The following is a 13336-nucleotide window of genomic DNA, read 5'->3' as shown; positions in this document are numbered from 1 at the left end:
TAGGACCAATGTGAAGATATATTCAGGATATGAGTGAAAAATTTACCAAAGATATGGATAGAAAAAAGCCAAGAAATTCTGGAATTAAAAAATTAATTGAAGGAAATACAAAATACATTCAAAAGAATCAACAGTAGACAAGACCAAGCAGAATAAAGAATCTCAAAACTAAAAGATAGTCTTTTGAAATAATCTAGATAGACAAAAATAAAGAAAAAGGACTAAACAGAGCCTTTGAGACATTTAGGACTACATAAAGTGACCAAATTTCTGAATTATAAGTATTGCCAGGATGAAAAGCAATAAAAGGATTTAGATAACATGTTTAACAAAATAATAGATAAAAATTTCTGAAATCTAACAAGAGATTTAAACATCCAGGTATAAGAGGCACATCAATCCCCAGGCAATGAAAATTCAAAAGAATTTCACCATCGATTTTGTATCCCAAGACTTTACTGAATTCATTGATCAATTCCAGGAGTCTCTTGGTTGAATCCTTGGGATTTTCTAGATATAACTTCATATCATCAGCAAAGAGTGAGAGTTTGATCTCTTCTTTCCCTATTTGGACTCCCTTGATTCTGCTCTCTTGCCTGATAGCTCTCGCAAGGACTTCCAATACTATGTTGAAAAGTAAGGGGAACAGTGGAACATTACAATCAGACAATATTAAGTCAAATGAAACAGCAAACGCTAAAATCACCGAGAGAAAAATGTCTAGTCACCTATCAAGGAAGCTCCATCAGAGTATCAGTGGACTTCTCAGAAGAAACCTTACAGGCCAGAAGAACATGGGATGATGTATTCAAAGTGCTAAAAGAAAAAAAAAAGTGCCAGCCATGAATTCTATTTCAGCAAGATTGCCCTTCATAAATAAAGGAGAAATAAAGTATTTCCTAGACAGGCAAATGCTGAGGGAATTTGTCACCACTAGACAAGCCCTACAAGAAATGCTCACAGGAGTCCCAAACTTAGAAGTGAAAGGCTATTTCCCATTACGAAAACACACAAAAGTATAAAAATCACTGCTAAAACAATCACACAAAAGAGGAAGAGAAAGAAATCAAATAACACCACTGTGAAATTCCCTCAAACCATAATGACAAATAGTGAAAAAGAAAGAAATAAGAAATGTATAAAACAACTAGGAAACAATGAACAATGTACTAAATGCTACACTCAGATGGAGATTGCCTGAATGGATTAAAAAATGATACAACTTTATGCTGCTTACAAAATACTTCATCTGTGAACACACATATAGAAAAAGTGAAGGATGGAAAAAGATATTTCATGCAAATAGAAACCCAATATGAGCAGGAGTAGATACATTTATATCAGATGAAACAAACTTTAAGTTAAAAACAGTAAAAAAAAAAAAAAAAGAAGACAGAAAAGTCATTATATAATGATAAAATGAACCATTTGGCAAGATGATATAACAATTCTAAATATATATGTACCCAAGAATGGGTTACTGAGCTTCATAAAGCAAATATTCCTAGACCTAAAGAGAGAGATAGACAGCTATACCATAATAGTGGAGGGGTTTCAACATTCCACTCATAGAATTAGAAAGATGATCTAGACAGAAAATCAACAAAGAAACATTGGACTTAAATCAGACTTTAGATCAAATGGGCCTAACAAACATTTACGGAACACTCTACCAAACAACAGAGGAATAGACATTATTTTCATCAGCACATGGACCATTCCACAAGATAGACCATATGTTAGGCCACAAAATGAGTTCTCAACAAATTTAAAAAAATCAAAATTATATCAAGCATTTTCTCAGACTACAATCAAATAAAACTAGAAATAAAAACCAAGACATCCACATGGACACGCGGCTCAGAGACCTCAACTCTGCTCTTCCCCCATTCCCCTGCCAACTTCAAGGTCGAAGATGATGACTCTCTCAACATTTCACCCTTAGAACTTTTTAGCCTCCCTAAGTGGTTACAAATCTAGTTGTGCACTTCCCACCATTCCGTTGTACGGTGCTACTTTAAAGTGTTATAATATTAGTGTATCTGTTGGTATATCACCAATTTAGGATATTAATATTTTCTGTCTTAAGCCCAGACAGTATTAAAAATTTGAACAAAATGAAAAAACAAAACAAAACAATAAATCCTTCAGAAACTATACAAATATATGGAAATTAAACAACATGGTCCTGAAGTACCACTGGGTCAATAAAAAAATTAAGTCAGAACTCAATTTTTTGAAGCAAATATAAATAGAAATACATCATACCCAAATCTGTGGGAAACAGTAATATCAGTGCCAAGACGGAAGTTCACAGGAATAAACATCTACATTAAACAAGGAGGATTACAAATTAAGTATATGGTGATGCACTTTAAGGAACTAGAAAAGCCTGAACAAACCAAACCCACAGTAAGCAGAAGAAAAGAAATAACAAAGATCATAACAGAGCTAAATGAAATAGAGACAAAATACACAATACAAAGATCAGTTAAACAGGTTGGTTCTTCAGAAAGATAAAATTGATAAACTGCTAGGGAGGCTAACCAAGAAAAAAAAAAGAAGACCCAAATAAATAAAATAAGAAATGAAGAAAGATATTACAGTTGGTACCATAGAAATGCAAAAGTTCATAAGAGACTATTATGAACAACTGTACACTCACAAACTAGAAAACCTGTATGAAATGGATAAATTCCTGGAAAGATACAACCTCCCAAGTTTGAACCAGGACCAAATAAGAATCCTGAATAAGCCTACACTGAGTAGTGAGATTGAGTCAGTAATAAAACAATCTTCCAACAAAGAAAAACCATGACAAGATGGATTCACAGCCAAATTCTTCCAAATGCACAAAGAAAAACTAATATCCATCATCCTGAAACTACCAGTAAATTAAAAAAGAGGAAATTCTCCTTAACTTATTTGGAAGCCCATGTCACCTTGATACCACAACCAGAAAAGGACACAAATAAAATAGAAAAACTATAGACCAGTATTCCTGATGGACACAGATGTTACTGAATCCATCCAAGAGCACATCAAAAAGATAATACAGCACGATCAATTAGGATTTATACCAGGGTTGCAAGGAGGTCTCCTTTTGGCACTAGGGACTAGTTTCATGGGAGACAAGTTTTCCATAGACTGCGGGGAGGGATAGTTTCAGGATGATTCAAGTGCATTACATTTATTGTGCAATCAAACCTCTCTGCTAACGATAATCTATATTTGCAGCCACTCCCCAGTGCTAGCATCACTGCCTCAGCTCCACCTCAGATCATTAGGCATTAGATTCTCTTAAGGAGCATGCAAGCTAGATCCCTTGCGTGCACAGTTTACAGTAGGGTTTGTGCTTCTGTGAGAACTTAGTGTCCCAGCTGATTTGACAGGAGGTGGAGCTTATGTGGTGATGTGAGCAATGGGGAGCAGCTGTAAGTACAGATGAAGTTTTGCTCACTCACCTGCCACTCACCTCCTGTTGTGCAGCCTGTTTCCTAACAGGCTACAGGCTGGTACCAGTCCATGGCCCAAGGGTTGGGACCACAGACATAGATCAATGGAACAGAACAGGGAACCCAGAAATAAAGCTGCACATTTGCAGCCAACTGATCTTTATTTTTTTTAAATTTATTATTGATACATAATAATTGTACATATTCATGGAGTACATGTTATATTTTGATACAAGCATATAACATATAATGAACAAATCAGGGTAATTGGGACATGATTCACCTGAAACATTTATCATTGCTTTATGTTGGGAACATTTGAAAACTTCTAGCTATTATGAAATATAATAAATTATTGTTAACTATAGTTGCCCTATTGCACTATTGAACACTAGAACTTTTTCCCTCTATTTAACAGTATTACCCATTAACCAACACCTCTTCATTACTCCTTCCCATCACCCTTACCAACCTCTAGTAGCCACCATTCTATTCACTACCTCCATGAGATCAGCCTTTTTTAGGTCCCAAGGATGTGGAAACAACCCAAGTGCCTGTCAATTCATGAGTGGATTATTAAAATTTGGTATATGTATACAATGGAATATTACTCAATTATAAGAAATGACAGTGATCTAGCACCTCTTATATTTTCCTGGATTGAGCTTGAGCCCATTATCCACAGTGAGGCATCACAAGATCGGAGGAATAGCCTCCACATGTACTCACCGTCAGATTGGCACTAATCGATCTTTGACAAAGCCAAGCAGAACATACACTGGTGAAAGAACACCCTTTTCAATAAATAGTGCTGAGAAAATTGGATTGCCATATGCAGAAGAATGACAGTGATGCCTATTTCTCACCATATACAGAAATCAACTCAAGATAGATTAAAGACTTAAATGTAAGACCTGAATCTATGAAGATACTAGAAGAAAACCTAGGAAAAGCCCCTGTGGACATTGGCAAAGAATTAATGACTAAAGACCCCAAAAGCATAGGCAATGAAAACAGAAAGGGCAAATTAGACTTAATTAAACTAAAAATCTTTTGTACAGCAGAATAAATAATCAACAGAGTGAAAAGAGTAGGTGCAAAATGGAAGAAAATATTTCCAAGCTATTTATCTGTCAGGGGACTATTATCCAGAATATACAAAGATTTCGAACAACTCAACAAAAAGAAAACCCCAAATAATCTCATTAAAAAGTGGCCAAAGGACATGAATAGACATTTTTCAAAAGAATATAAACAAATGGCCAACCAGTATATGAAAAAGTCCTCAACATCACTAATCATCAGACAAATGAAAATTAAAACCATGAGGGGATAGGATATCACTCCAGTCAGAATGGCTATTATTTAAAAGACAAAAAATAACAGATGTCAATGATGCTAAGAAAGTAATCTCTTATACACTGCTGGTGGGAATATAAATTAGTACAACCTCTATGGAAAACAGTATAGAGATTTTACAAAAGACTAAAAACAGAACTGCCATTAGATCCAGCAATCCCACTACTGGATATCTACTCAAAGGAGAATAAGTCAATATCAAAAAGACACCAACACTCATGTTTATCACACTACTATTCACAATAGCTAAGATATGGAATCAACCTAAGTATCCATCAACAAGGAATGGATAGGGAAAATATGACATCTTTACAAATGGAATACTACCCAGCCATAAAAAAGAAAGAAATCATGCCTGTTGTAGCAACATGGATGGAACTGGAGGTCATTATCTTAAGTGAAACAAACCAGGCACAGAAAGTCAAATATCAAATGTTCTCACTCATAAGTGGGTGCTAAAAAATGTGTACACATGAACATAGAGAGTAGCATGATAGACAATGGAGACTCAGAAGGGTTAAGGGGGATGGATGATGAGAAATTACTTAATGGGTACAATGTATATTATTCAGATGATGGACACCTTAAAAGTCTTCACTTGACTACTGTACCTATAACAAAATTGCACTTATACCTCCATAAATTTTTACACATTTAATATAAAAGAGTGAGTGTGGACAAAAGCATTCCAAATTTTGAAAGTGTTTATGATTATATTCACAGACTGTGCCAGCTATTGGCTACTGTATTCATCATTCATCCTGATGTTTTCTTTGTGCATGAAGGTATAAAAGTGGGAAGGTAAAAACAGCATGCCCCAATTCCTTTGCAGGTAGAATTCTACATGCGATACAGATTGTGCTGATGAGATACATTTGCTGAACTTTGCAATGGAGAAGAGAGGTGGGAGCCATCTGCCTTTCTCTGGCATCAGACCTACAATGCATGACTGTGCAAAGGGGTCAGAAACCACGTTCCTCCTTTAGTCTCAAGCTCCAAGTGATTTTGTGGCTAACAAGGGCAGTGCCCATCCTCTGACATCAAGACTGTAGTTCAGTGGTGTGCCCTTAAAAATAAAGGCAGTCCACAGCCTCATCACACCTTTTAAAGCTTCTGCTGTTCGATTATATACATATCCTAAATTACGTTTCTGTTGGGAATTACAGTTTTGTGATACATGAAAGTGGTCTGATAGTCACAACAAACAATTATGGGATTAGAATAGTAGGCAGGAGGAAAGTCACTGTTAATTAACACAAATGTAGAGAACCCACTTTGGCTTTCTGGGCCACACTTTATTCATCTTGTCAACAAGCCAAGAGCTAAAATATCTATAAATCAGGATGGAATTCGTCTGGAATACATACAAGGGTTGTGTCCCAAAGCCTGTGTCACATAATAGGTTGTTCTACATGAACTCAAGGTACCTTCTGGAATTAAATTCTATGATTTCATTGGCTTTAATGCATCATTTTATAAAGCTATTTTGCCAGTTTTCTGATTGTGTTCTTCTACTGTCAAAGTAATTTGTGTCATTTCTATCTGCTGAAACTGAACATTGGAAATGTGTCTCTCTTTTGAACTTCTGAGACATACCTATCATTCTTAAGTCGCCTGAGGATGCTTATGAAAGGTAATATATTGCCAAATTGTAAACTGAGCAGAAGTATCATAAAAATGAAAACAGTACTGTTCCTTCACCTTTATCCTATATCTTCTTTTAGCTATTTCACTCAAAAGAGGAATAAAACCCCTTAGCATGAAAAGGCAAATTGCAACTCTTTTCACTGCAAATTTTTTACTTCAAAATTCTCAGTCCTTCTCAGGATTACTGTCATTTCTTTTTACTGGAATGGGTCCCACAGACCTTTGGCTATAATCAGGATTCACAATCTCCAGTCGAGGAAAGATTCACTTCTGGAAAATCACTATCATTATTCCCACATCAAATCATGTTTGGCACAGAAATACCAGTGAGTGGTTTTATCCAGACTCATTCTTTGCCCTCCTCTTTGGTCCCCTCCCTGAAACTGCCTTTACTAGGACATGGTGCAACCACCATGAACAATTTCCTGCCACTTCTTTCTTGAGATGGAGGAGATTAAATCATTTGTTAGGAAACTAGAGGTATCCTAATAGCTAATTGTGTGTGTGTGTGTGTGTGTGTGTGTGTGTGTGTGTGTGTGTGTGTGTCCGTCCTCCTTGTTCCAGTTTGGTTCTGCTGAGGATATGAGAGCAAGGTCTGACGTCTGTGTGAGAGGCGGTGGCAACTCTGGAGGGCTGATAGCTGGTGACGAAGGGGCCAAGGAGGGAGGGGAGCGAGGGGTCACTGGGGTGTTTGTTAATCATTTTGTGACAGTCATTCACTATGGAATATTATAAGTAGTATAAGATTGAGCCTCAGTAAAGTTGTTTAAAGCAGCTATTATCTCAATTTTATATTTACAAAAATCCTGAGAAGTTTATCAGCTTGGCTAGGTAAGTGAAAGCCTGGGATTTTAACCTAGGTTTGTTTGGCTGTCTTGGTTCACGGTGGATAGTAAGAAAACCTGCCTGTAGGCAGATCCATTATTCGCTGGACTCTGCAATGAGTGCACCTCATCTGTCGTCTCTGGAATCAGCCCTAGTAAAAGCAAATAAAAGTAAAAGTGGAAATTTAGAAAACTGAAATAACTTGTTAAACAAACTCAACAACAAAAATCTCCTAGGGTATAATGAAGCTGGAATACACAGCAGGGCTGTGTACCAAAGGTTGTGGCACTTGCTTTCACTGAATTGCCAAGGTTAGCCCTGGCCTTCCTGCGTGCCTGTGTCTGGGGAATATTACCCCTGGGTTTCTGAGGCTCACTGCCACCTCTTAAAATGGGGTTGGGCCTCTGTCTTGTCCTTTTACTGTTCTTTATTCTCAAATCCACATAAGAAATGTGGACTAAACAAATGGAAGTACACAAAAATAAAACCCTCTTGACCAATTAACACCAAAAATGAATTCGGACACTCTACTCATCCAAAACAAATAAATATAAATCACATGACATTTATTTTACTTTGGTAGCTTGGCAGGTGATTTAATAAATGAAAAATTATAATAATGTATATATGTGTTCATTTATTATGTTTTTACCTGTGGGATAAAATCTAGTAAAAGCTTTAAGGATGGAAATTTTTCAATTTATTTCAGGAATCAAAATTTTTTATATGTGTATAACTCTACCCCACAATTCCCTTCATAGAGATTCTCTCCTAAAGAAACAATAAAAATGCAAAGACAGCTTTAGCCACAAGAAATCCATCACAATATTATTTATGATATATATATATATATACTAAATAAGTTCCCATATTGCATGAAGAATTAAATTAAATTATCAAACTTTGAATATTACAAATCCAGTAAAAATGAAGTTTCAAAAGAAGGGTAAATAACATGGAAAAATATAAGCTATAATATCAATTCAAAGCATGCAAATTATACTTACCCTGCTTTCCAAGTTGCATGAAGAAATTAATGCATAATTAAAATATTGGAGGGAAACACATCAACATCTTATCTATGTTTTAGCTTTTGGGTGGGGGATTGTGAGTGTTTTATTGTGGTTGTCATTTTGCCACAGTGGGCACACATTAACTTTATAAAATAAATTTATTACATGGTTTTAGACATAATCAACATGGTATTAAAATACCTTATCTATCTAGTCAAAATGACTTTGTAACTGATTACATACAGATATTAAACATGTGTGACAATGTCAACCCCAATAGATCCAGAAATACAGCTCCCAGTGGGATCAGTATTTTCTAATAATTACCGTGGATCTTAATTCATGCTGCAACTATTACCATGACCCATTAAGTTAGAATCTCTTGGAGAGAGACCTATCATCAATGTTTTAACAAAGCTCTTCAGGTGATAGTATTGTGATGTAGGGTTGAAAGCAATGGGCAAGAAGAAGAGCAGTAATTTATGACAAAGCCAAAAATCCTAAAAGACTGCAGGGGTGTCTGAGACTTCAGGGACCAGAGAAAGGTATCTGAAATGTAACACAATTCCATGAGGCTGGGAGCAAGTATTAAAGTTATATTATGGAATTGCACTTTTCAGGGCAGGGAAATAAAAAAACAAATTACCAAGGAAGCAATTATACTGATCATTCTAGATGCTCTGTGAATAAAGTGTTTTATAGACAGTTAAATAAAATAATGTTGTTTTCAAATTAAATAACTAATGAGATGGATTCTCATCACATAGTAATTCCTATGTGTTTCTGTAACACACCACCCTAGCTCACTGCCATTTAATTATGAGGTAGAGGTGACAGGAGCTCACCATCTCCTGTGTTCTTCCTCTCCTGGGAACACAGGACGATCTCCAAGCTCTGTGCTAGTTGATGGGGGCCCATGTTTCTAGTTCTGCCAAAAAGGCTGTAAGTTAAAGAGATTTATGATATTTACATTTGGAAATAATTAAAAGCAAAGGTGATTTTTTTTACAGCATCCTTTCTTCCTTTGCTGCAGCAAATACAGAACCACACCTTAAGGTGGTGACATGCAAAGGTTGAGGAATGTTCACACACCTCAGCGTCTAAGTAATTAAGTAGAAGAACACCCTCTCTAAACTTGCATTGGATATATAGTCTGGGCAAGAAATAAATCTTTGGTGTGGTGTCACTAAGACTTCTGGATTAATTTTTTACTATAACATACTTTCACATTCCCTAAAGAAAGAAAGGGTGATATTAGTAGCTGTGGTAGTTCGTTTTGCATTGCTACAAAGGAATACCTGAGGCTGGGTAATTTATAAAGAAAAGAGGTTTATTTGGCTCTTGGTTCTGCAGGCTGCACAAGAAACATGGCGCCATCACCAGCTTCTGGCAGGGCTCCAGGGAGCTTCCAATCAAGGGGGAAGACAAAGAGGGAGCCGAGGAGTCACAGGAGAGAGACAGAGCAAGAGAGAGAGGAGGAAGTGCCAGCCTCTTTTAAACAACCAGCTCTCACGTGAACTAATAAAGTGAGAACTCACTCACTGTGCAGGGAGGGCAGGAAGCCATTCATGAGGGATCCGCCCCCATGACCCTAACACCTCCCACCAGGCCCCACATTCAACCCTGGGGATCAGATTTCACCATGAGATTTGGAGAGGCCAAACATCCAAACCATATCACTAGCATGTCTTGGTGGAATGCAAAATCTCAATGCTATCTTTATTATCTGACAGCATTTTTCAGATTTTTAAATGTTCATTAAAAAAAAGAAAAAAGGGATTCTGAAGAGTACATATCAGTGTCCGTTACCTCTTATAGTTACCAAAGTAACTGCACACCAAATGCTGGCCAGATGAGAATTAGCTTGTGTACAGCACAACCCAATTATAACAAAAGGTTGCTGTTTTTGAGACACAGTCATCATGTTAGCTTCTCAGAAATAAACTGGGCCAAATGAGTCATTATTTCCAGTAAAGAACACACATTCTCTGTTAAATACATTTGTGGAATTCAGGAAGAAACAGGTATAAATGGTTAATAGCTGAGTTCAAGAAATGATCAAAAGGACAGAAAAGGGCAATTATCAATACATTAGATGTTTTTGATAGGAAGACCTGATGTATCACAGGTAGATAGACTTCAGATCTGAGAAAAAGCACTTCAATTTCTAGAAGATAGATTTCTGAAGGAAAATCTGTTTGTAATGATCCCCTTTTAAAAACATTATTGCAATTTGATGATGCAATTTTACCACTTAACAGATTTTTTTTCCTTTTTCTTAACGTGAAAGTTAGTGATCCTTTACTTAACTCAGTGCTCACCTTCTGAGGGGCTTTGGCTCTCGAGGGTCTTTGTCATATGCTTTTTCTCACATTCCCTGGTGCTGACCCTGCAGAGATCCACGGAGGGGCTGGGCCTGCCAGGCAGCATGCTGGGCACCCCTCTCTCCACCCCCAACACTGCCATTCAGCAAGCATGATTGTCGCTGTTTGCAAATTAGAAAACTGGTACCCAAGCTTAAGTGACTCAGGGAATAAAGGCATTCACAATTGTATTTTACAATTTAATGCCATGATTCATAGGCAATTTCATAAAGAGTAGAGTACGGGGAAAAGCAAAGCAACCTGAATTTCAAATAGTAGGAACTGCACTTTAGTTGCAGTTTAACTGGAAAACATAAACATTTCCAAACACGTAAATGACCAAACACCCCTTTCCTGGCTAATATGAGCGACCGCTAGCTGTTTACCAATCACAGCCTGTGCATGACTGCCTCCCCTCTCTTCATAGATGAGATTGATTCAGACACCCAGTCTAAGAATCGTCCTCGTTCCTGCTCCTATTATCTGTCTGCTTGTCCAGTGTGTTGGGTGTCATTTGTCTGTTAGAGGAAAACTCCACAGGACAGAGCAGTCACGGGTCTCCTAAGTTTGTCACGGAGCTGGCCCAGGAGCTGAGGAGCTCAGAAGGTCTCTTTTTTGACTGATGGCCCTTGGGCACACTGCCTCGGGTCACCATCCCCATAAGGGTGTCTTCCTCAACGTTGTCCTCCTGAGAACTGCATGGTGTGGCTTCGTCCATCTGGAATTGTGGGCTTAGTCCAGCCCCTTATCTCTCAGGAACAGCCTTTGACCAAGTTTTGGTGACACAAAGTGACACAAGCTCTATCTTTACAAACCTTTTGATTCTCATGGGCCTGCTCCATCTAAAGCCGTGTATTTCTCCTGCCAACACCTGCCTCCTTCACACTTAACACTCACTTCTCCCTCTCTCTCCCGCTGGCACAATTTCTCCAGGGACCATTCAAATTGTAGGGGCAGTTTTAGGGAATAAGCTGCCTAAAATTTCTACTTTGGTTTTATGAAGTAATCATTTTTCCCTTAACTTGTTTAAAATTAAAACTCATACGTAGTACAACATTGTGTTTAAGAGCATGGAATGATAATGGATGTATTTTTAAAGGTTTAATTTTCACAATGCTAAAATTAATAAAGTTCCAATATGGTTAGCTAAATTGTGATTTCTAGATCCTTAACTCACTTTCAGACCTTAAGTGACTGAATTAATAAACAATCTTTGAATACGGGGACATTTTATATATAAGAAACAGATACAAAACACTGGTTTCTAAATGTAATTGCAGTTGATCCTTACTTCTTAAAATGGCAATAGATTAAGCAGATATGAAATGCCTACTTGATAGCTATTGGTTGGGGATCTCAAAGTTGCTCTTAGGTTCTTGCTACATGGACCTCTCCATAGGCCCTCTCATACTTTCTCTGATTTCTTCTATTTCTGCCTCCAGATCCTCTTTTAAAAGGGTTCCGCTAATTGGGTCAGGCCAACCTACACTCGGGGACGGAGGATTATTCAGGTGTGCACAGCGGGGCTCAGGACCCTTGGAGGCCACTCTGGAGGCTGCCTACAGTCAGCACACAGGCCGGTATGTAACTGTCTGCAAGCAGGAGTGCTTCAGAGATTCCAGATCCATACACTCTTTTTGCCTTCTGCTCTTGAAAGTTCTGGACAAATGCTGGGGGACTAACTCAATGGGGTGGATATCATTAGGGAGCTATTCCTTATTTTAGCCTCCCCTGAGATTCAGTAGGCAAGACACAGGCACCTTGTGTGAGGGCTGCAGCATCAAGAGTTAAACGTGTAAAACTTCAGTTTAGCTCTAAAATCTTCACGAGACTTAGTGATTCTTCAGATTGTAGAACTTCGCTGTTGAAAACATTCAGTACTTTTGAGCTATTTCTTAATGTTCTCGCAAGTTTTGTTCTGTTCTTTACCTCTTTACATGGAACTATCCATTGCTACAATGCTTTAAATCCAGCAATCATCTTTCCTTTACTTGAGAAAGGAGAATTCCTTGATAGCTTAACCTCTGGCAGAGAGCTATTCTGTCCTGTAGAAATCTTCCGGACGTGGATTCTTTCGGATAACCCTGATTTGTGTGTGTTGATATTTCACATTTTAGAAAAGAAAACTAAAGCTTGCCAAACAGGCTATGCTCTCACAGAGATAAATTTACCCTTGAAATAAAAGCTTTTCATAAAAAAGTAAATCAATTCAAATGGTTAAACTAATTGCCTTTGTCCAGATCTTCTGACTGACAAAAGATAAAAGAGAAAATATTTATGCTGATGGAAGGTATACGACATTGTATTATTCCAAAGAATAATTTGAATTTGAAATTATTTAGAAACAAAGATTTCCTGACTACTATGGGAGCCCACATGAAATGAACCATAAATTATGACAATATTGAGAGTATTTACTGTTACCTAAGGTGATAACCATAAAAGTAGAGTTTAGCAAAAGTACTTCACGGTACTGGGGGGCCCATAATAGCACTAAAAAACTGGGCATGCCATTGACCCAGCATTGACAGGGTCGTTTTAAGAAGTGTCACTGAGGTGGTTCCAGTGCCTGCCTCTTTGCCAGTGGTGCAATCCTGGTGAGAGTGCTAACTCAGGATAGGAACAAAAATTACATCCTTAAGGCCATCTGGATCACTTGCAAATGGACTATGAG

The sequence above is a fragment of the Lemur catta genome, chromosome 11 (genome assembly GCF_020740605.2).
Source record: "Lemur catta isolate mLemCat1 chromosome 11, mLemCat1.pri, whole genome shotgun sequence".
In the NCBI taxonomy this organism is placed as follows: domain Eukaryota; kingdom Metazoa; phylum Chordata; class Mammalia; order Primates; family Lemuridae; genus Lemur; species Lemur catta.
Note: the sequence above shows the minus strand (reverse complement) of the source record.